The sequence below is a fragment of the Ochlerotatus camptorhynchus genome, unplaced genomic scaffold (assembly GCF_037179485.1).
Source record: "Ochlerotatus camptorhynchus isolate MF236.1 unplaced genomic scaffold, CSIRO-AGI_Acam_v1.1 ptg000207l, whole genome shotgun sequence".
Taxonomy (NCBI): domain Eukaryota; kingdom Metazoa; phylum Arthropoda; class Insecta; order Diptera; family Culicidae; genus Ochlerotatus; species Ochlerotatus camptorhynchus.
In genome coordinates this window covers 1,069,005-1,094,700 of record NW_027040697.1, presented here as the reverse complement: position 1 = coordinate 1,094,700, position 25,696 = coordinate 1,069,005, and the positions used below count along the sequence as shown (strand labels likewise).

General features: G+C 39.0%; 1 protein-coding gene across 7 annotated transcripts in view; it reads left to right on the top strand.

Moving 5' to 3' along the window:
* Positions 1-25,696, top strand: part of LOC135703040 (furin-like protease 2) — a 1,186,720-nt gene that overhangs the window by 500,142 nt on the left and 660,882 nt on the right. The window contains exon 2 of one of the 7 annotated variants that reach the window (XM_065224143.1): positions 833-890. The exons of the other annotated variants lie outside the window; for them this stretch is intronic. The gene's annotated coding sequence lies outside the window, so the exon portion shown is untranslated. The remainder of the gene's footprint in view (positions 1-832; positions 891-25,696) is intronic. 7 annotated transcript variants of the gene reach the window in all.

Below are 25,696 nucleotides of genomic sequence, written 5' to 3'. Positions count from 1 at the left end.
TGGAAGCAATTCACATGTGCGCCAAAAGTTGGTCTACTGGTTCAAGTGGTAATAGCTCCCGGTAGAAGTGGAACAACGACGACGACGACGTCAGTGCGCTAGGATTAACAACTGAGACACTATTCTGTGGACCACTCAGATGTTACAGCCTTCCCTCCAGGGGATGGAATCGAAGGACTGTGACAAAGGAGTACTTTTTTCTCGGCCTTTCATTTTGGTGAGAAAAGTTGAAACACAGGGAGGAGATGGCACCAATAGGACTGTGCACCGATAGGAAAATTTCCAAATTCACTTGATTCACTCAATTTCTCCGCATACATCACGTTTCAGGGCGAGGGTGACGACGACGATGACGCTCAAGTCTATTTTTATACAGCAACCATCACTTCCATTCTAGGGGCATCAAAGAGGTGACCGAAATGATAATGGTTATTGCCCATCGAGTCGTATCGTGTTTGCAAAACTCGACGAACTCGCACGCCCCAAACTCTCTCGTTTGCCCTTTCTGTCAACTCAACTCTACCTACTGTAGATGGGTTCTGCGGTGGAAAAAGTTTCCCTGAATTGCTCGACATTTTCACAGGACAGTTTTTATTTTTTGTGGAACCCTTAACAGGACACCGGGGAGCTCTGCTGACCATTCCCCTCAAAGCGCTCCATTTGACCCACACACGAAAATCGACGGAGAAGTTTAACTCCATACAGTGCAGTGGGATAGTTTGGATGATGCTGGAATTACGGTCGAATTGGGAGAAAGTCTGTTTATTGTCGGGGAAGTTGAACAATTTCCACTTCTAATCAATGCTTTTTCTGCTCTCGTTTTTATTTTCAGGTTAGTGATCGCTGCCACAGGCCTTCGTGAAGGGAGAACCCCGATTGCTTCAATGGGGGTAAGCTTATTTAGACTTTCAAATGATCGAACGATGGTGGGCGTTCAATCAAGTGCAATCCTTCTGTTTGCTCCGGAGAAAATTCTTCTATGTAGTGGCGTGTTGAAATTCCTTTTGCATAAGTTGGTTTATGCTGGAGCGGGGGAAATGAGATGCAGATATCGTACAGATTGGACGCTGGCTTTTCCCTTGCCGCACCTCCTCCTTATCGGATGTATCGAAATCTTCCAATCTGGGCTCGATTGGAATTTAGTGAGCGAATGGCAGAATTCAAACGAAGAAAAAAGTGGCAGAGATACTAGGGATAGTGCTTTTGCCGGCTTCCGAAAGAAGAGACGTGAAAGAACTGCTTTATCTTCTGTTTGAGGGTGATTCGGATTTTTTTATTCATTTCACAGCGGTTGAGGAGGGAGAGAGGTGGTTCCAAAGGTTGAAGATTGGAAGCATGGATGAATGGATTCGGATCCGATTCGACAAATTGAACTCATATTACGACAAACGAATTTGTTCAGCGCATAGTCAATGATGTTGATTTAACAGATTTTGGTTCTTCACTCAACTAGGTTCAATGTCTGCGCGATTTCTGTTCGTTTTTCTCCATCGAATGTTAAATAATTGAGGTATTGAAATGGATTTTACTATCATAATAAAACGAGGATGCTTGACGTTAAAGAACGCGATATTGCTTCATGAGTTGAGCGACTGTCGGTCTATTTTTACATCTTTATGCATCTCATTATATCTATTTCTAACACCCGTGATCGTAACTCTGTCAAATCTTTTTGTACTTTGTTGGGTTTTCAATAATTTGTAAATCATAAGTTCTTCATGTCCGCTATCTGTCACTGTTTGCAAAATATCTAATAGCAATTACCTTCCAATACCAGTACTTCCTGTATTGCCATGGTCATCTGGGAGGAGGGTCGCATCTAGTGCTTTCCCCAAGAACCGTTCACAGCCACCAGCTACTGCCCGTCCAGTCTTGGGCGCATCCAGCGAGGCATTCTTCAGATTACTTACAATCTCCGACACTCAATGCAAATCGCATTACGCTAGTTACAAAAAACACACCCGTGCAAAGAAATGGATCAAATAAACGTAACTCTCGCGAAAGCACACCCGTCGTCGTCGAACGGCAAAAAAAAGGAATCGGTGGGCAATTTTGTGATACGGATTTCCAAAATCAACCGGGAATGCACGAATTTCACCACACCCAACTACGAAACACGTTCAGAAGCACTTTTGGTACACTTTCGTTCGAAAGCACTTAATTTTTTTTTTTTCAAAAATAGTTGCGAGTGAACCAACATCATCACCGCGTAAATAAACTAAAATTAAAATTATCGCTCGCGATGTCACAAATTTCTGGACCGGGAGAAAAAATCAAACAACGCAGATAGCGTCAAATCTTCTGTTGCTTGCAAACATGATGAATCATGTTTTCTTTCTCGATTCTAAAACTTCTCGGAAAGCGAGAAAACCACCAATCACACACGTATAACCGAGGCAGAGTGCCAGCGCTAATCCGGCAAATGCAGCCTATGAAAGCTAATACTCGCACAAAACAGAGAAGAAACTTAAGACACAACCGTATCCAAAGGCGTTCGAAACTCGACTCACCTGTAAGATACATCAACTAAGCAATTACAAAGTGTATTTTGTGAAAACCGAAAATGGAACATGAAACAAAATTATGAAAGATTTTGAACATCAATAACTCAGCTGCCCCTGCATCAATTTCAATAATTTTATCACCAATCGATCAGAAATGTTTCTACGCAATGCTTCCAACTGCTGATTTTCAACAAGAAACTTTTGAAAAAGTGGTAATGTCAAGCATTATCCAAAGTACCAATAAAAAGTGATAATTTTTTCATTGTTTTCATTAAATAAACGTTGTTCCCAAACGCAGTCGTCATAATCGAGTACCACTTGGTTGCACATCATTTTGCTTTAATCTGAAAAGATATAAAACAACGCTGCTGTCTAGCCTCAACTCATTTTCGCTTCGGACGCCGTGGTGAGCAGACAGCAGAAGCAGCAAAAGCAGTCGTCTGGCTCGCCGTGGCGGTGTCAAACGTTTCTCCGGTCTGATCTACGAGAAAATACGAGGTGTGCTGAAGGTGTTCTTGGAAAATGAGATCCGTGATTCTGCTACCTACACTGAACACGCCAAGCGTAAGCGGCCATGGATGTGTCGGCTACGCTTTTTAGCGACAGACGAACTCTGTACAGTTTCGGAGGTTAAATCATCACGACCTTTGGCAACAAAACGGCCCTTTTCTGGGCCAACAAGCTTATTACAGTAAAAAGTTAGAATAGAATGTATCTGCCTGTTGGTCCATATTCAAAACCACATGCCCCCTACGACCACACAAAATGCTCTTCAGAGTTGTAATCTTGTAACCAAACTTGGAAGCGCACCCCTGCTTGGTCATCAAAGTGATTTAGATCGATTCTCTTCATCAACTTTCTCTTTGAAAAAAAAAAAAATAAATAGGGGAAATGACGGCTTCGGCATGACAGACTATTTTCGGCAACCCAAATTGAAACACTATTTTCACTGGATTTTCTTACAAAAACACTTCGCTGAATGCATACAAACGATTCTTTATGCTTTCAGCTTCAATTTGACTATATTTTTACCACTGAGTAAAAGCAATCTAACAAGGTTTTCTTGAAATGCAACACACACACTACAAATTGTAGCTGATTTCGAGTTGCCGATAATAGAACAGCAGATTTACATGCAGTTCAAATGGAACGGTTGCCGAAGAAAAACTGGTTGCTTACAATACTCGCTCTCACTAGAGAAGATTGCAGCTTTGTAAAAGCGTTTCAAGACAGTTTTTGACAATTCTTTCGACTGAAATTGTTAGAGCAGCTGGCAGCAAAAGATTGTAAACAAACCAATACTGCATATGTGTGCGTTCCTTAGAGAAAAAGGCTATAGAAAGAACGTCGCTGCTTAGGTTGCCGAGAATACGTAAATTCCCCTACTACAAATTCGGTACGCCTACAAATCAAAAACGGAAAGATGATCGATCAATTGAAAGAACTAAATTTTCTTCGCATTTGTTCCGTGCCCTAGCGGTCCTACGTCAAGCTCCCGATCGTGCCCCTAGGCACAGACCCTTCTACTTTTTCTATGTAATCTGAGTGTAATAAAACTGACATTCAAGAATCCATAATAATGATAAAGTGAACCACCAAATAACATTAATAGTTGCAAAAATCACAAAATGGCAACACTATATATAAATATCAATCAGATCTCAGCATTTGATTGTAATTAAAGAACATCATGTCAGGTCTTCAGCATACTCAACGATTTAATCATTCTGAGCAACTATCAAGGATACACCAACATTCTTTAGCATCGATACATTTTGTCATGGATATCAATTACTATGTGGAGTTAAATGGAAAATACTTACCTTTTTTTGCTCATGTTGCTCTCGTTATGAGTTTTTAACGTTAACATGTATGCTAAACACTTTGGCGCCACCAACATTTATAGAAAATTAGGGACATTTCAAAATATTTGCATTTCGATTTTTCAAATATAAAAATCTCTGAGTTGGCAACACTGTAGAAAACGCGTCACCCGCTGAGTCCTACCCATCGCTTTTTCTCAGCGTATTTTCAACCAGTCAGTCTGAAGCGGTAAGTTGAACTCAATGGGTAACGCGTTTTTCAGGGGATAGCTGATCGTTCAAAATGCTAATAAAAAAAATGATAACCAATGTCGTTTGTATAAAAATTGGATCCATATTGGCCACATGTAAAATAGAAAATGTATTTTTATTAAAAGTTGGCAAAAAGGGGGTATCCCCCAGAGCTAGGAGGTGCGCCGATTGGCACAAAACTTTTGATTTATTAGTGTTGTCCTAAAATAAGTAGACGCAGCAATATTAATTTAAATCGGAGAGGGTCGATGCAATTTCTCGGTCACTTGACGTGAAATGACCCATAGGCAAAAATATGACTATTCTATGTTTAGAAAATCACGAGCACCTTACTTACGATGTTGTTTTTTTTATAAAATATCCCATAATTTGTTTTCTTCTTATTTGCGTTTCAAGCTTATTGATTATCGCATATTAGCATTCCAAATGCACTTCCATAGTTATCAATTGAGAGCTTCCAATGCCTGTACCATTTTTGCGTTAGTATAATTGTTTGGCAAGTACAATTATACCATATGCCCAGAGAAGTCAAGAAATATTCCAACCCGAAAAATTACCAGACTGGACCGGCAATCGAACCCAGTTTTGCAGCTGCGCCTTTACTGACTGAGCTAAAGGAGGCGCCATATAACTGTATTAAATCAATAATAGGTTTTATTTTGATGATTGAATTATGCACCTAAAACATCGTGATTTCAGAGATTTGAAAAAAAGATGTTATGGCAATGTGCAAAAATATTCAAAATTTGGGATGAACTAAATTTCTATGCTTTAGAAATATTTGGTCAGCTATGACTATGAAAAATCGAGTTTGTTCAAAAATCTCAGCGAGGCTAACTCTAAATTATGTTTTTTATAACATTCATAAAAACATCGATGGCTATCATTTGGGAGGCTCCAGACAAAATGTTATTTTGAGCCACTCTATTGAACACGCTTTCAATGGATCACTTGTATTTTTATTTGAACAAATTTTTACAGTCTGTAGACACACAGACAAAAATTTTGAATTTTAATTGTGATGTAAACATTCATTCACGTAACCTTGTATTTCATTTCATGCAACCGAGCAACAAGTAAATAATGTTGTTCACAAAGATGGGCTTTTGTATACAATATTTGCACCATTGCATGAAATGTCTCAGAACTTTACGTGATTTATATTGTAAACTTATATGATATGTGACGCTCCATTTATGCGCATCATTTTGAACAGGAATTTACACTATTTTTTCGAACTGTGCATCTTCATTTATTTCCCTTCGATCAAATTTTAACAGTCCTTAGGATGGATAACTTTCTTTGATTAAATTTGTACAGTCTTTAGGAAGGATCACTTTTACTGTCTTAGAAATAACTTGAAAAATCTTTAAAATTGTTCCCTTTTATTCTTCTTTGGTCAAATCTGAACAGTCCTAAAGTTTTCTTTGAACAAATTCAAACAGTCTTTAGGATGCGTCTCTTTTATTTATCTTCCAGTAAATTTGAGCAGTCTTTAGGATGGATCACTTTTTTCATCGAACAATATAAACAGTCTTCAGCTATCTTATTTTGGTTTCCTTTGAGCAAATTTGAACTGTCTTTTGGATGGATCACTTTTATTTTCTTTGAAAAAATTTGAACTGGATGAATGTAGGATGAATTGCTTTAAATTTTCTGTAAACTAATGTAAAATCCTTACGATGGATCACTTTTATTTATCTTTTAACAAATTTGGACAATCTTTAGATTGGATCACTTTTCTTTTTGTTTGAACAGTCTTTAGGATGGATCGCTTTTAATTTTCCTTGAACAAAACCGTACTGTACCTCTAGTCGAATACGTTCGATTCACTTAGTTTAACTGCTATAGCTTTGATGGATGACATCGCATTAGGATTGCGATAGTTTATAGTTTATTAAGAATAAGTTTACTTACTACTTTAGCTAGTTTAAACGAGTATGATTCAGCAAATACAATATATATAATATGTGTAGTAGATTATAACCTATAAATTTCATAAAAGTTCATAAAATTTAGTATAGGAATTCATAATAGATTAAGCAATAAGGCAATTTACTCAAACTGCATCATCACTTCTATTAATTTGTTTATTTGTATACTAGCTATAATTATATATAACTCAACAATACTTCTAATTAGTGAAAATCTGTTTGTTTAACACCGCGCATGTATAGCATTCACCATCTGCTTTGTTTTTGATTTTCATTTCCATTTAACAACTAATCCTTCTCCATTATCTGTTTTTTATGAATTGATTTATTTGTACAGGCTCAATCGAATAAACTTTACAGAGCCAAGTTATCATTTTCGTTATACATACTTTATCCACATCTTAAATCTACAATTACCGGGATGGAACCGAATACTCGCGGTCGTCTCGAGGTTTTTTTCTCCTGCGACCAGTAATTTGATCCTTTGTAGTATATCCCGTGTCCTCATTTTAGTGCATGTCGTATTACTTCATCACTATTGAGAAATGATGAAGTATTCGGTTTTGATACAGTTGTCATTCTTGCCTTCACCGCAAGGAATCGATTAAAATTGAAAGGTCCCGCTATTTATACCCTTCGGAGTGTTGGAACACCCTCCAAAGGCGCACCCCTTTGTCAGTCAAAATTGGATTCCTTAGCAACAAAAATTAAAGAATGACACCGATAGTGACCATGCATCAGAACCCTAGTCTAAACCACTTCAAACTAGGAAACAACGAATAGAAGATTAGGAATCACATATATGAAGACTAACTAACTAATTTTTTCCTTGATTCAAGATCATCCTCGGTCCAGGCAACCCGAGGACTTATCACTATCAACAAGGCATAAAAAGTAACAAGGACTAAGATGTGTTCCTTTGATTACTGAAAAATCCTGTTCCCCTAGTTTGAATTAGTCAAGACTAGGAATCGGTGGTAGATCTTACATCCCGTAACGGTGATCTACCCACGTTACGGGGCCGTCTCGAGGTTAGTGGAGATTTACAATTTTATGGATGGTGAGAGGGAGGAGGATTCCGTCATCTGTGTGGACGGACTTCTGACATGTTAACCTCGTCGGTACGGGGTGACTCTATGTCCCTGTGCGATCTTGAGGCGTGCGTAGTGACGCTCGTTACACTTCACTCTACACGTACAATTTATATAATGGATCACTTTTATTTATCTTCATGCAAATTTGAACAACCTTTAGGATGGATCAATTTAATGTTTGGTTAGAACAAATATTAACTATTTTCTTTTATTTTTAATTGAACAAATTTGAATAGTCTTAAGATGGATCACTTTCAATTTTCTTCGATCAAATTTAAACAGTTTCTTCAAAGAAAATCAAAATTAATGCATCCTAAAAATTGTTCAAATTAGCTTGAAGAAAATTTATGAGCGCCAGGAAATTCTCCTTCAATTATTGTGAATTCCTCACATTCTTCTTTTATTTTACTTCGAACAAATTTGAACAGTCTTTACTGCCTATAATCCCCCCAATTAACACACAAAACATCTTTTTAAATAAGAATTCGAAAAGCATGTTCTATAAGTGTATTAAGTGATGCCGAAAACATCCCGAGCTTTGCAAGAACTCTGTTAATGTTTTCTGTCAACTTCTGAGATTGTTTTAATCCTCCAAGATGATCGTATTTGGCTTTAAAAGTTATATAAAAGTGCATCTTACTTTTAAAGGGTGATACGGTCAAAATTTGGTCAAGGGAAAACGCGTGTAAATCGGTGAAATCGTTTATTTAAAAAATCAAATTAAATTTCTTTTTCAAGTTCAATTAGTATAAAATTCAGGAAAAATATTCAGTTAGGCTTCCGCTTTTCCAAATCTGAATTGCCGGGCCTTACGCTTGACCCCTGCCATCAGATTTTGTACAGCCACCTTGTCCACCTTCTTCGCCGCAGAAAGCCAGTTTGCCTTGAACTGCTGCTCGCCCTTAGCAGTTTTTTTGGTCTTCTTTAGGTTCCGCTTGACAATAGCCCAGTATTTCTCAATTGGGCGGAGCTCTGGCGTGTTGGGAGGGTTCTTGTCCTTGGGAACCACCTGCACGTTGTTGGCGGCGTACCACTCCATGGCCTTTTTACCGTAATGGCAAGATGCCAAATCCGGCCAAAACAGTACGGAACAACCGTGTTTCTTCAGGAAAGGCAGCAGACGTTTATTCAAACACTCTTTCACGTAAATTTCTTGGTTGACAGTCCCGGAAGCTATGAAAATGCTGCTTTTCAAGCCACAGGTACAGATGGCTTGCCAAACCAGATATTTCTTTGCGAACTTTGACAGTTTCATGTGCTTGAAAACATCTGCTACCTTTCCCCTTCCTTTTGCCTTATAAAACTCCTGTCCCGGAAGCTGCTTGTAGTCGGCTTTGACGTAGGTTTCGTCGTCCATTACCACGCAGTCAAACTTCGTCAGCATCGTCGTGTACAGTCTCCGGGATCGCGCTTTGGCCGTCGTATTTTGTTTATCATCGCGATTTGGAGTCACTACCTTCTTGTAAGTCGATAGTCCGGCTCGTTTTTTGGCTCGATGCACGGTTGTAGACGATACACCCAGCTTATTTGCGGCATCTCGGAGAGAGAGGTTAGGGTTTCGCTTGAAACTACCGGCAACTCTCTTTGTCGTCTCAGCGGCTTCCGGTTTTCGATTTCCCCCCGATCCAGACTTCCTGGCTGTCGACAAACGTTCCCCAAACACTTTAATTACATTTGTAACGGTTGATTTGGCAACTTTTAGCGATTTTGCCAACTTTGCGTGCGAGTAGCTCGGATTTTCGCGATGCGCGAGCAAAATTTTGATACGCTGCTCTTCTTGCTTGGACGGCATTTTGACAACTAAAGAGTGAATTCCAAAATCAAAATAGGAGCAACATTCTACACACACACACCTTCAAAATGAGGGGTGTTCAGGTTTTTTAAATGCAAAATTGAAAGAAATACGTCAAGTTGATATTGACCAAATTTTGACCGTATCACCCTTTATAATACCACAAAAAAACATGAAAAGATGCTACATCGGTTTTCACAAAGGAGTTGAAATGACAATTAGGATGCCGCTTCCAGTACTTTTCAAAACATCTTTATGACGAGCCAAACGCATTTTCTGTAGAATATGATTTTCCTGCCATTGACGAAGAACATCATAGATAGTAAGCTTAAGTTAGGCATCTATCGAAATAAGTCTAGTTAGGAAGGTACAAACCTATCACGCCATGAACCAGTGTTCGAATCCTAGGCTCAAATTTTTTTTATTACAATTTTGCATCGAAAATTTATTGGTTATTATGATGTTATCCAAAACATGTTATAAGACCATAATATATTTTTACAAGCTCCTCCTTTCGCTTGGTTTTATGTCATGCGTGAGAACTTGATGGATAATTTAAAATGGTTTACCAACAAGGGGAGTTGGTCTACTAGAGAAGTTCCAAACCTAGTGCGCTGAATACTGAATACCTGATTTCGAATCCCATGTCTTATTTTTGTTTTGGAGAATACTTTTTGGCCATTTAATTTTATTGGCTACTACGATGTTTTGACCATGAAATTTTTTTTATAACGTTCCGAATGAAATGAAGTAATTGTCAAATCTAATGGAGCACTCATATATGTTTTTAGGCAGTATTTTAAACACCTTTATGACAAGTTGTGTTGCTTGGGTCATATCAGTCCCATATGGAAAAAGTAGGCATTTAGTAAATGGCAGTTGAAGTTAAGAAGTGCAATTTCCATGTAAATATATATAAAAAAATTATAATTAATTAATCGATAATTTTGTCAAGTTAAAATCAGCGAAAACTATGGCGATTCAAAAAGTAGAACTGTAACTTAACCTCTGGACGATTAAATTTCAGGATATGACTGATATGCGATTACTTTGCCTGATGGGACAAACTGACTTGATATTCAAAGTGTTTTTATGTTACTTCAAAAGCGAAATTTGCAATTTTCAGAGTTGGTTGGAAATGCTAACATGAAAACACTTTGAATGTAACAACTCAAGGCGGGAGTAGCCGTCAACAATGCCCCTACTGCTTTCTCTCTGAGATGACCACGTTGGTCATGACGAGAGGAGCAGCACAATAGTTGGGTAAAGAAGAATTGCATTATAACACACCATCGACTGGAAATGCTCTCGCAACTTGGGGCCTTAGGTAGTGATGAAACGTCGCTAGAACTATTCCACAGCCGCAGTCAGTAATACGGGTTAGGCAAAAGGTGTGCGTTCGACTTTGTACTGTCGCATTAATGGCCCTTCGCTCATTTTCAACTTCTATTCAATTATCATACTGCCGTACTCTAACGGAACTATCCACCTACCCTCTTCTAAAGATCATTAGCTAGAAACAAATTATCACACTAAAGCTTCATGTTAGCATTTCCAACCAACTCTGACTTGATGTTGTTTTCACATTTTCATTATTAAAGTCCGTAGTTTTATCGCGTAATATTAAAATACATATGGGACTGATAGGTAGTGATTATATGTAGTTTAAGATGGATCACTTTATGGTACAGCACGCAACAACCACCCTACTGCTTTCTCTCTGAGATGACCACGTTGGTCATGACGAGAGGAGCAACATAATAGTTGGGTAAAGAAGAATTGCATTATAACACACCATCGACTGGAAATGCTCTCGCAACGTGGGGCTTCAGGTAGTGATGAAAACGTCACTAGAACTATTCCACAGCCGCAGTCAGTTTATGAGCAAAAGAGGGACGCACATTTTTTGCCTGTAGACTTGGAGACATACTTCAAGTTTCCGCGTACATCGTACGGGTTAGGCAAAAGATGTGCGTCATCTTCAAAAAACTGTCGTATTAATGGCCCTTCGCTCATTTTCAACTTCTATTCAATTTTCATACTGCCGTGCTCTAACGGAACTATCCACCTACCCTCTTCTAAAGATCAATCTCTAGCTAATAAATCATCACACTAAAGCTTCATGTTAGCATTTCCAACCAACTCAGAACACTTTAATTTATATTCCAGAAAATTTGAAAAGTCTTTAGGATGGATCACTTTTATTATTCGTCGAACAAATTTGAACAGTCCTTAGCTATGTTATTTTAGTTTTCTTTGAACAAATTTGAACTGTTTTTATTAAGAAGAGACTTTAGGATGGATCGCTAATTTTAATTTAAACAAATTTGAAAAGCTTTTTGCTACCTTCTTTTGTGTTCCTTTGAAAAAAAAATTGAACAGCCTTTAGAATGGATCACTTTTCTTATTTTTTGAGCAAGTTTGAATCCTCTTTAGGGTTAAAAAAAAAACAAATCCTTAAAAGTCTTTAGGATGAATCACTTTTATTTTACTCATATATGAGTTTTGGGTTTTCTTTGAATAATTTTGAACTTTAAGGATGGATCACTTTAAGTTTTCTTACAACAAAATCGAACAGTCATTAGGATGGATTACTTTAATGTATTTTTGAACAAATTTGAATATTCTTTAGGATGTATCAATTTAATGTTTCTTTGGACGAATTTCAACAGTCCTTATCCATCTTCTCTTTTTTTCATTGATCAAATTTAAACAGTCGATGGATCACTCTTAATTTTCTTCGACCAATTTCAACAGTCTTCAGCTATCTCTTTTATTTTCTTTGAACAAATTTGAACAGTTTTTATGAATCACTTTTTTTTTTCTTTGAACAAATTTGTTCAATGTAAACTAAAAGTGATCCACCCTAAAGACTGATCCAATTTGTCAAAGAAATCCTAAAGACTGTTTGAATCTTATCAAAGAATGTTAAAATTCATCCTTCCTAATTCTCGGGAAATTCTCCTTCAATTATCGTATTCGTAACAGTATAGTCCTATCGATTAAAGTCGCCATCACCATCATCATCATCATCTTTGATGCATCATCTCTATCAGAATCCTTAAAACAACGCATGCAACATACTGTCGCCCTAACTTGCTCACTTTTGCCCATCGACAACGATCTTTCTCGGCACGGGATCCTTCTGCTAATGAGGCGTAAATTGATGTAAATTTATACAACACACATCCAATTAACATTAATTAATGAGAGGCTCTCTTGTCTGCCGGCTGGCTCGGGTGGCTGTTGCTACAAAAAGGATTATGCGCTCACAACGGATCTCCGGCTCTGGCTTAAGAATTGAAAGCATTGCCTCTGAGCTTGTATCCCGCAACAAAACTGGAAACGGAGACGTCAGGCGCCGCCAAGCCTCCGGGACAAAACCACTTTCACCCATCATACGAACGGCGGCGCACGTGTACATTTGTCGGATTTTCGAGGTAGTACCTAAAGCCTTTCTTTGTCCAAATGTAAACACATTTCGACAGGTTCTTTTACACCGGCTCCGGATGTGTTCCGGTGACTCTGATTTACAGCGCTGATAAAAGAGTCGCACCGACAAGAGGGTAGAAAGGATCCCCTCCCTCTGCCCCCTCCCTGAATCCGGGCTGAGGTGTTGATGAATCTTAACAAACAAAACAGAACATCGGTGAGCACTGCTCAAAAGTCTCACCAAGCCCAGGGTGGAAAAAAAGTAAAAAGGGGAAAATTCCAAGAACTGGAAAATCGTCTTAGCTCGGAACACGACAACGACGACGGCGGCTAGTGGATTCGAAGAAACGAATAAAGTGTACTTTTATCGCCGGATTTAACATTTCCCAAGTCCCTTATAGGTAGGACTTGCCGACGAGCTGCTGACTGGGGAAATCGAGCTGGGCCTGTGCTGGGCTTAGTCCGAAAGTACTCTACTTGGGATGTAAGTTTTCGTTCCATTCTGCGACCGATGGGAAAGAAGTTTAGTGCTTTCGGTAAATGGGAAGGAAAGGATTTGCCGGAAAGCCGAAGACCAGCTCAGTTGTCGTTGCAGGATGGAAAAACCTTTCCGGAAAGCGGATGAAAATTATTCAAATGTATGTTAATGTTTGATGACATGGCTATGAGCGCCTTGAGGCACGTGCCGGTTTCGGAAAATAAGACGCTGGATTAGACTTGAAAGTCAGGGTACAATTGATGCAAACATTACTTCATACGAACAAATCTAAATGTACATCAGGAATCATTACGACGAACTTCATTGTGGATTTTTTTGTTCATGATGATTTAATGAGCCATTTGATTTGAATAATGACATACACCAGACAGTGGTTTATCGTTTTAATCAACTTCATCCCTGCATATTTCGAGCGATTTGACCAGCTCCCGCACGAGGTTCTGTTTCTGTTCTGTCAAAACAAAAGCTCCACGCTTATATTCCATCGCTACTCGGGCCAAATCCATCGAAATCAAGGCGACCAAATTTTCACTAAAATTTGCATGATTCCACTGGATTAACATTTGAAATTCGTTTTCCTTTGTCGCAAGAAAACTGGGGTCATCCATGTTTCCGGTAATTTGATAGTTTTTCTTTTTCTTTATCCTACTGAAATTTGGATACTGTCCGGAATAATCATAGCTCTTATATAATGAGCAATATCAATATTGTGTCAGTGCTTCAACTCGACTCTCTGTTGATTCTTCTTGTTGCCAGTATTAAATACTCGGTGTGGAATCCTGTATTGCAGCCGGAAGAAATCGCCCAGCCCAGGAGACAGACTGACGCACGACTTAATCTCACGGTGGCTTGGGGAACAAAGAGGAAGAGACACGATGCTACAGTCTCTTGCAGCGTTGCCAGGTCATTTTCAGAAAAATCTGGAACAGTTAAAATATAAAATCTGGAAAAATCTGGAATGCTTCAAAAATTCCGTTTTTAACATAATGCTATTGCTATCAAGTTATGTGCCAATGTCTCGTAAAAATCGGTCAGTATGATCACCTGGAATTTATTAAAAGTACCAGAATGGTTATGAATTACATGTTTAAATAAATTATATAAAGCAAATAACTTGTTAGCATTGCTGAAATCATTCAAAAGTTGAAAAGTATTGACACAGTGTGCCCAAAAAGTTTAAATATCCATTACGCAGCATTTCAAAAATTTAGTTAAATGTGGGTTATCAAGCAAATTTGATGGGATAGATTTGTTTTAACTGATAATAATCGATGTAGTCCTTGCTATTTGATGCAATACCAGAATTTAAGGATTTTATTGGTTCTAAATAATTCTAATATTACCCTGAGGTTGATCAGATTTACAATTTAATTCTTGACATCATGCAACACACAACACCCAGTAGACCAGTAGGCAATTTTATTTTGATTTTGAATTCACCTGGCTGAAGTGGGAATTAAAGTCTAACATTGTGGTACTCACACACAGTTTACCTAAACTACGGATAACTCCACTATTCGCATGACCATTACGAATAATTTTATGCCAAAGAATAATTTTATTATATTACTAAAGTGAAAGTCTGATAGCTTCATTTTGGAAGTCTCAGGATCTTGAAATGATTCTTAATTCCGGAATATACAATTTTTTCTGGGTCCCAGATCATGAAAGTTTTTGTTAGTCTGATTTTACTTGGAACTCTTCACATGATATGTTCGCCCTTTTTTTTAGTTCTATTCGAATCATCCTAGAATTCCATAATACTTCTTTTCTATATTCCCCTAAGATAATCTTGATAATATTCAAACTTTTACAGTAACATTCTAAGAGTTTTTAGCATTACCTCTTTTATTCTCTTATTAATCACTCTCCAATTCCAAAATTCCCTCAAACAGCTAATAATTCCCAAGAGTTGGCACAATTTTGTGTTCATTTTTCTCTATGAAATTCTAAAAAAAAAATCATAATAATTTCCTTGGTCTTCAGAATGGCCGTCACGCTCTTTTCAGACTCATCCGATAATTCCATTTGAACTACGTGGTGGGTAAAAATTTGTTTTGAAATCCTCTTCAGTATTTCCGAATTATTCAAGTACTTTGCCAAAATGTTTTCGAATGTTTTGCAGAGATTGCACATAATTCCGTTGAAATATCTTAAAATTAATCTTCATAGGATAGAATTCCATTGAAATTATTCTCACGATTCGTTTCAGCACAGTCCTTAAGTTTCATCATAGGAATTTGCTATGTTTTCTCATCCGGATTGTATTTCCTTTATTCACAAAATCTCCATGCAATTGTCATCAGAGTTGACAATTGACACCGTCTTCAACCAGAGGTTGCACAGACTGTATATTTAACACTTGACAACGGACAACACACCACATCGAGTAGACCAGTGGGAAATTTTCAGGAAGTCAAAATTTGCACCGGCTGGAGTGGGAATCGAACCCTCATTGGTGGACTCACGTAGAACTCACAATACGCCTGAACGACGGGAAGTCACACGAACACAAAGCCCACAAAGATGGATGGAACTCTACTCAGAATTAGCTTGAAATTCTCGTTTGATTTCACAGGGAATTCACCTTATACCTTGTACAGACATACAAAGTACACTGTTGTACTACCGTTGTATTCTTTAAGCTAGTACCTCAAATTGTACCGTTTGAAGTACTAGATTAAAGGAGTACAACGGTACTGCTTTGTTTGTCTGTCAATGGTATTACACTTCACTGCGAACTATTTACAGAATTACCTTAATTATGTAATGTCCAACGTTGATAGACGTTGAGTAGCAAGTATTGCTTTTAATTTTTTGATTAAATGGTAAATCAATTGTAGTGATATTTTAAATCAACATGTTTAACAAATCTGGGAAAATCTGGAACATATTAAAAAAATCTGGAAATATACGTGGTCTGTCTGTGTATCTGGCAAGACGACTAAAAATCTGGAAAATCCATATAAACCTGGAATACTGGCAACGCTGGTCTCTTGTGCCGTTGGCTCGGTGGAGGGTATGTGGTTGTGTGAGTGTGTTCCCTCAACTATTCGTTCAGCAAGAGGTGGAATCTAGGGGGAACAAGGTAGTACACATCAAGGTGTATCCCACACTAGGGTACTAGTAAAACTTGTCTGCATACTTCAGATACTTGCTTTTTAGTTTAACGGCGAATCAAATTGCAACAACAAACTGCCCGAAATATCTGTGAACTGTTCTCTGGACTTCCATGAATCTCTCAAATTTTTTTTTAAATCCCACAATTTTCGTGAAGTTAATTGAACTTCCTTAAAGTTCATTGACATATCCTGAGATTTCCGAAATTTTCCAGATGTTTTCGATACTTCCTGAAAGCTCGTGGAACTTCGTTTAAAATATTAAAGCTTCCTAGAACTTCCCTCGACTTGCCTAAATTTCCCTTAATTTTCAAAAAGTGTTTCAACGTTCCATATTTTTTTCTGATAATTATGGAACTTCCCAAAGACCTCGTGGATTTCCAGAAATTTGCGGAAAATTCCTTAAATTTTCGGATATTTTCCAAAATCGATCACATCATTCGAGCGGTTTGATTTGATGGTTCCTACCAGTTGAGCTTTGCAGTGACCTAATATTTTATTATTTATTTATTATTATTATTATTATAGTCCATCTGACTTGATAGTCTCAATGAAACACTTAAATCTAAATGTAGTCACTCATTAAAAATAAAAAAAATTGGCCGACATCAAACAATGACGAAACCTGGAGGCATTGATGTCAAAGTCAAATAGGTCAGAGGCTTCGTTGAATTGATGAATCATGGTGACAAAGGAACTGTTTGCAGCATAGTTTGTTGCATGTAGCAAGGTTCTCGGACGGAGTGTTCGGGCAGGAGCATACAGATTAATTTTGGCCAGTAACACAGGAACATCATATTCTGCGAGCAAAACTTTAGCAACGAAGACGACTTGCGATATGTTTCGTCGCTTAGCAAGAGTATCCAAACCCAGTAAACGACAGCGGTCAGCATACGGTGGTAAATACAGCGGGTCACTCCATGGAAGATAGCGCAGTGCGTAGCTGACGAATTTGCGTTGAACAGCTTCGAATCGTCCACTCCATACTGCTTGGTAGGGATTCCAGACAACTCACGCGAATTCCAGTAGTGAGCGAACCAATGAACAGTAAAGGGCTTTAAAACACAGAGGATCACGAAATTCCTTAGATATCTTGAACATGAATCCAAGCTGACGATTAGCTTTGTCGATCGTGGTTGAGAAGTGGCGAGTGTATGTGAGCTTTTCATCCAACATGATACATGAACTGCAGTCCCAGCAACGTTATAATCAAACAAACCGGCAGTCCTTGTTCGACGGAAACAAATTACGCAGGACTTTGAGACGCACATGACCATACAATTACGTTCACACCAATCATTAAAGATTTCAAGAAGGTTTTGTAGTTCTAAACAGTCAGTATAGTCTCGAACGACTAGATAAATCTTCAAGTCATAGGCAAAAAACAATTTACCTCTACGTAGTAGAATAAACGTTACATCGTTAACAAATAAAGAGAAGAGCAGTGGTCCCAAAGTGCTACCCTGTGGAACTCCTGATCTGTTCGAGAAACAGTACGATGAGTAGTTTCCAATGCATACAGTAACTTCACGTTGCACGAGGTACGATCTAAGCCAGCTGCAGAAGGAAACAGAACTTCCAGAACGTCGTGAACAACTCTATCAAACGCAGCTTTAAGATCAGTGTAGATGGCATCCACTTGAAGTTTCTTGCATACATTTTCCATACAGAACGACGTAAAGCTCATTCGCCGTGTGAAAACAGGGAACATAGTAGAGCGGTTCCATAGTGCGGGAAATTTCTGTTGACGAAGTGACAGGTTGAAGCGCAAGGACAACGGAGCAGCTAAGATATCGGAGCATTTTTTTTTTAGGACAGCAGATGGAATAACACTCGGACATGGTGAAAATGATGATTTGGTTTTACTCATCACAGAGAGAACCATTTGTACATCAACGGCAAAAACATCCATGTTAACGACGTCGGTTGGCACATCAAGGACGGCTCGTTCAATTTCTGCTTGCGATGGTGAGTCATTCGAGAAGACGCTTAAGAGGTAGCTTCTTGAGGCTGTTTGGACGGTTGGGACAAGCTCTTATTGCATATCCATTAACGCTTCTATACAGCTGTTATCCTGCTGTTAAGTTGTGTGTGATCTTGAAAGGCGCTTACTCAGCCTTTACCCGATTGTCCCAATAATCAAATCACTACACAGCTTTCCCTTGAATCCAGGTTAAATATTGTTTACACGTTTTTTTTGTTGGAGGAATTTATTGAGTTTATTTAGCTGTGAAATCCAATTAATCGAAATTAGTTATAAGCAACACCACCAAATTAATTACACTGTACTGGAACCTGGAATCGAACTCGACACGACCGCATTGGCGAAACTTGATACTACCAACTTCGCTGCGCCAACACTTTGAACTGACGTAAACAAATTTACATGTCCTTCTACAACAAGATCGCTGAGTAGAGGCTTTATAATAGTGCACATGAATCACTTTTCTCGACTAGTTAATTCAGCTTTGTAAAGAAGCAGAGTAAAAGCTGTAAAACTGCACAAGTCTAAAAATAAATCTAGTTGACTGTAAAATAGCTTTCAAAGTAGCGCTAACACAGTTTATTAGTTGAGTACAGGTTGTTTAGTAGTTGAAAAAGCACTTTTGATGTTTATGTTAATCAGCAAGAGTGGTTGGTTGTGTAGAAACCATATTACCATAAGTAATATATTCGCTATAATAGCTTTTTTTGAAGCTAAAAGTTGAAAGTTGATTAATATTGGCATAGAAATGACATTAGAGTTTATTGGGGTGATGTTATTCAGTGCGACTGACAAACTGAATAATGGTTGTGAAAAAGTTGAGTATACGCTCTCGAAAACTATTTTGGTAGCTTCTGTTTGTAGCTGTATCTGCAGCTTTGTTTCAGCTGCTTTACAGCACATCGCTGGAAAAGTTGGCTTATAAAGCTGAAAATGTTAGATGGGTGACCAATCAACAAAAGTCAGAAAAACTGCGCAAATTCGGATCGAACAGCTTCGCTTCAATGCGAAAGTAAGTTCATTTGACAATGAAAAACGAAAACAACAGACAAGCCAAAACAAACAGCATGAAAACCGATCGAAAGTGGTTCTGTTGATGTTGAAGAGAATCTGCTCGAAGAGAAGATAGAATTACTTTTCAATTGAAAGTGATGGTTGACGGCTTCATCGTCGCTTGACGATTTTCGATTGAAAGTGACTTTGTTTGGCCCTGGTTTCTACGAAACATCTTGCTATTTTTTGTTTGGGACATTCGTATTTAGTATATAAGAGAACCAGCATTTTAAAATTCTACACGCGCATTCTTTATATTAAAATATTTTTTTGTGAAGGCTTCCTGGTCATGGTTTTTATACTATTAAAACTATAAAACCATTTGAGAGTCGAGTTTCGAACGCCTTTGGATACGGTTGTGTATTAAGTGTATTTTCTGTTTTGTGCGTGCATTCGCTTTCATAGTTTTTGGCTGCATTTGCCGGATTAGCGCTGGCACTCTGCCTCCCGGACGATTATACGTGTGTGAGTGGTGGTTTTCTCGCTTTCCGAGAAGATTTAGAATCGAGAAAGAATACATGATTCATCATGTTTGCAAGCAACAGAAGATTTAATGCTATCTGCGTTGTTTGATTTTTTTTTTCTCCCGGTCCAGAAATTTGTGGCATCGCGAGTGATAATTTAAATTTTAGTTTATTTACGCGGTGATGATGTTGGTTCACTCGCATTTTTTTTTTTGAAAAAATTAAGTGTTTTCCAACGAAAGTGTACCATAAGTGCTTCTGAACGTGTTTCGCAGTTGGGTGTGGTGAAATTCGTGCATTCCCGTTTGATTTTGGAAATCCGTATCACAAAATTGCCCACCGATTCCTTTTTTTACCGTTCGACGACGACGGGTGTGCTTTCGCAAGAGTGACGTTTATTGGATCCGTTCCTTTGCACGGGTGTTTTTTTTTGCAACTAGCGTAAGTGTGCCTGCGATTTGCATTGAGTGTCGGAGATTGTGAGTTAGCTGAAGCATGTCTCGCTGGATATGCCCAAGGCTGGAAGGGCGGTAGCTGGTGGCCGTGAACGGTTTCTGGGGAAAGCACTAGATGCGAACCTCCTCCCAGATCACCATGGCAATACAGGAAGTATCACAACAAAGGTAATTGCTATTAGGTATTTTGCAAACAGTGACAGATAGCGGACATGAAGAACCAGTGGAGGTGCCGGTAAATGGTAAGTTACAAATTCTCTGTTGTCGTTGTCGTAGGCGCCGTCGTAGTCGCTGTCGTAATCGCCGTCGTAGTCGTAGGCAGTACCGTTAGTATATTTAAAATTAAACATCAACCGCTGAAAATATGAATTATCGCGTATTTCTGTTGTTCATTACATTCCAAGTGAAATTCGAGAACGTAATTTCATTGGAATAGCTTGTTCAACCAGGTCTTAAACAATCGTCACGTCGGTCAAAGCTTGTTATGATTGTCTGAACCATGCGTAAAGAGAAAATTGAAACATTGAACGTGGCGTGAAAGTGGATCTTGATGAAGGCCTAAGTACTCTTTCGTAGCTTTTACTTTTAGGATTTCAAAGATCGTCGGTTGCAGTGGCTTGCTTAATGAGGAGAAAAACGCGGTCCCAGATCCTTTCATATTAAAAATATTAAAATATCGCTTGTTTATCGTGTATTTTGTAAAACTTTTAGTTGTCGTCGGTGCCGGGTTTGATTAGTTATAAAAACTTGAGTAACGCTATAATGTGATATGAGAGGCTCGGTGGCCTTAGAGCAACCATTTTTGCTTGCTGAGCAGAACATCATGAGTCTAATCTCAAGCCCATCCATATTCAAGATTCGTCAATGATTAAAAAGGAGCTCGTCTGCCTAGTGGCCAGTGTTCGGAAAAATTCAAAAGCTCAAATCTCATGCATGAGTTTATGCGCCTATGAGTTTTGCCTTGCAAAATTCAACATCGCAAAAATCACCAATGAGTTTTCAGGTTCAAAAATTCATTGCCTTATATTTTGGCGTTATTCATTGTTATTGCTATTGTTTGTGCATCAAGGGTTGGAAAACTAACACAACATGCATAGGCATGATATCAATTGACGTTTGAGTGGTTTTTATGAGTTTAAAGCTGGAATGATTTTTCGGCGTTGTGAGTGTGAGTGCGTAAATATGCATGAGAATCTCAAGCGTGAATTTTGTTTGCCGCATTCGCACGCGAGTGTATTATCGCAGGGATGCTCAATGAATGAGATTTGAGAATGATTTTTCGAACACTGCTAGTGGCAAACGTTTTTGCTTACTGAGCAGAAAACCGTGGGTTCAATCCCAAGCTCCTTCGCGTTATACGATCGTTAGGACATCAATTCAGCTTATCGTTTACCAAAACGAACCCTGCTGCTAACCCAACCCTCTTACCCAACATCCCTGTGATTCCTCGTGGAAGTGCAGAGGACTCCTCGGCTTCCACCAAAGCGAGTGTCACGTCAACACATTCCTACCCATTCCTTTCATGACCTGCGTTCAGGCGCGGCTGGCGCTGGTATTGCCTAATTCGAGATCACCAGTTTTTACACATTGAGGATGATTGCTAGTCCCAAGCATCGTCTATTGGTTCTCTGTGTAATTACAGCTGGTCTGGCAATAACAGAGTAGCAACCGTGGGTGGTCAATCATGCTCATGCTCATGCTCATTAAAACTATAAAACCATTTGGTTGGGCAGGTGATTTGCCCTGGTGAGCTGAATAGCCATTATCTTTATAACAGCTGGCATCATCATCCAGAATATTTACGTGAGCAAGTGTTTGAACAAATGCGTATCGCTTTTTACTAGAAACCACTGATACCCTAAGCTGTATTGGTCTGATGTCGTGTCTTGACATTGCGGTAAAGTTACTTGAAAATGGTATGAAATGGTATTTTTCTACACTTAATTTTGTGTGACTACTTTTTGGTCGTTCCACCCTTTAGTAAGATACCGATAAATACCGATTTTTTAAAACCTTCGATACCAACAAGCTTTAGAACAGTCAGGCAACGCTGCTCGTCATACTGGGTCTGATGACTTTTTGCAAAAAAAAAAAAAAAACCCTGATGGATATCGTCCCTATCGTTTCCACAGTTCCCGAAGATCTATATTACTGTCATAATAGTGACCGAGTCGGGTCGGTCAAGACAAAGGCATAAAGCCGGTGGTGACGGCAGAATGGGAACAAAAACTACATACAACAACCGAATTGACGTTTTCGCTTCGCTGGAACTGTCCATATGAATAGAAGCCACGAAGCTTCTCTTTTTCATTACACACACACAAGAGTAATGAAAAAGAAGAAAAGGCAAATAGAGAGCTTGGAAAAATCTCGCTGCGACTACAGGAATCCCCCCCAACGCGCGGTGGGTAGTGCAGTCCACTCAAGTAATTGACTAGAGTATAAGATTTCCCCAAAAAATCAGCTAAATTGGAAGGAGGTATGCCGAAAAATAGCGGTGGGTGGACTGGACCACCCACTGCGCTATTCGGGGGATTCCTGTACATACGTGTAGGTGGGTGGAAGGGGGATTACCGCTGAACCAGAGCCAAGTGGTGACGTAAAAAAAAAAGAAAACAACTCCGAATCGTGCACACAATCGGGCAAAGGACAAAGGAGAAAAGAATCATCAGACGAGAAACAACGAATGACGTTAATAATGCTGGGGAAATGAAAATGTTATTTTTCCGCTCCCTTTCGCACCAATGACCCGTCGGTGGGGACCGTTCTGCCATCCTCGTTTCTTTTTTTTCCCCAAAGCTCTTACGTATTCATCACTGTGAGAAAACAGGGAGATGGATCCTGTGGTGGTTCAAATGAAAAAAAAATGGATTGTTCTACAGGACGAAATAACTGCTATTTGATCAAACAGTTTGGTTCGGCTCGATGGACCACTCAAAAGCTACTGAATCACAGCTTCGCTTCAAAACTCCAGTTGAGATTGATCCGTGTGCAAAATTTACCTGTGTTCCTTCCCAGTGCGATACGTGTAACAACCTGTCGGAAGCGGAGAACACCGTTCCCAGTGCCAACTCACGTCACTGCCGAACTTGGTTTTGCAACAACTTTGCTCCATTTCACATTTCTGTCACGGCCAGTGCATACGCAAATCTCCTTAATTATAAACTTTATCCAATCAAACTTTACCTTCTGAATTCCTACCCAACGCAATCCCGGCGGCTGCCAGAGCCGGTGATGGCATGCAATAGAGTAACCACTTAGGTCTCGAGAGCTGCACTCCACTTTGACTTCGGGAAGCGCTTCAATTGCAATCCCATCAGCCATCAGTATAGGTTCCGGTAGAAGTTGAGCCAGGGTTGGACGTCACGTCAAAAAGTGATCAACAAATGCTTCTCTTCAGCTCGTAGGGTACCTTGGATAATCCCAACCATCAACCGGAAGGCGATAGCTATCGAATAGTGCTTATGGACGGGGCTTGTTCATACTGTTTAACGTTACCACTATTGAATCAGCGTAAAAGGTAGTACATCGGAATGGTGGAGTTTTCCATGGCACTCATCCATTTGCTAATCAAGCACATCGATGCACTTATAAACGTACATAGATGTTGCTGGCAGAATGAATATTTTATTGATGGAATCAACAATCGTTGGTACGCTTTTCTGATCATGTAAAAATGAACTTGTTCGTGCATTTAATGATGATGATGATGATGGTCCGACTGCTTACTCCTACAAAAATTTGAGCTGGATGATTTATCTTTAAGATAATTAAGTATAAACCAGATTAGCAAGCAAAAACGAACTGATTACTGTTAAAGATGTAAATTCTCTTAACGATTTTCAGGCGCTCACCGCTTTGTTCACCCTTTTGTACACATGAAATAGTGACAAGCATTCTCAGCGATCAAGAGTTCATGAACAATCAACAAAGCATTCTAATACATTAGCTACCCCGCAACCTGATGCTATCGTAGTTTTCAGCAACGTCAGGAATGCTCACGCACCCCTGACATTCAGCCAGAAAACTTACTACTAATTCAAAGCGTCTTCCAAATATTTAAGCTTCAAAATTCGATTTTTGCTTTATATAATTTCACTCCACTATATATGTACTTCACGCGCGGGGATCAAATCTTTTTAAACTCTTCAAAATAACTTTTTTTTAACTTCTATTGAGTTAAATATTAAATATTAATCATCACCATCGTGGCGATGAAAATAGTATTTGCAGTGCTACAATAATTATTAAAAAAGGCGTTAGGACAGATATCCATACAAAATAATCCGCTACAAACTTCGTCAGGATACATAATTTGTCCATTCATAAACATAAATTCATTAGATACCTGTTGAAAATCCAGCTTTAATGGGTGTAAATCTTTTAAATTCGGTAAGCGTAGTTGTACGATTAATGTGTCCAGACATCGAACTGATAACATGAATTTCGTTAAGATGTAATGAATTTTCTGAAGCACAAGACAAGAAATGTGGTGTTCTTATTTCATCCACATTTCTTATTATAAAGGCTGACTAAAAATAAATTCGTGATTGAATCAGTTTAAAAGTCCATTAATGGTTGCTTTACAGTACATTTATTAAAACTTCAAAGCTACAGCATTAGATGGTTATATTTCTCTAGTTCAAACGAAATCTCGAACCTTCCTCTTGATAGAGCCCATCAGCGCCCGCACAGTGGAAACGGACACGGAATCAGCGCATTTCTTCCATTTTGCCCGGAGTTGCTGGATGTCCTTGACTGCCCCGCCGTTTCGTCGAAGTAAAATTTCATAACAATCGGTTCAGTGGTTATTGAGATGTCATCGAAACAAGAAGAAAATCGCCGGAGAATTTTGCGCGCCTTTATGGAAAATCCGACTGTGACCATGAGATGGATCGGAAGACAACTGGGAATCACCCATACAACTGTGTCTCGGGTGGCAAAATCGTTTAAGGAGTCCCAGACGACCGAGCGGCGGGCTGGAAGTGGAAGAAAATCGAAGACAGCTGACCCTGTGAAGGCCCTGGTTCGTTCAGCAAACCATGAAACGAGCTGGGCTTCGTGTATTCAAGGTCCGGAAGGCACCGAACCGACGTGATCAACAAAACACGGCGGCCAAATCCCGCGCAAGGAAGCTGTATCGAGAGTGGCTAACGACACCGATGTGTGTGGTTATGGATGACGAAACCTACATCAAGGCAGACGCAAAGCAGATACCGGGGCTGGAGTTCTACGTTGCCAAATCAAGGTTTGATGTTCCGGAAGACATAAGGAAGAAGAAAGTGGACAAA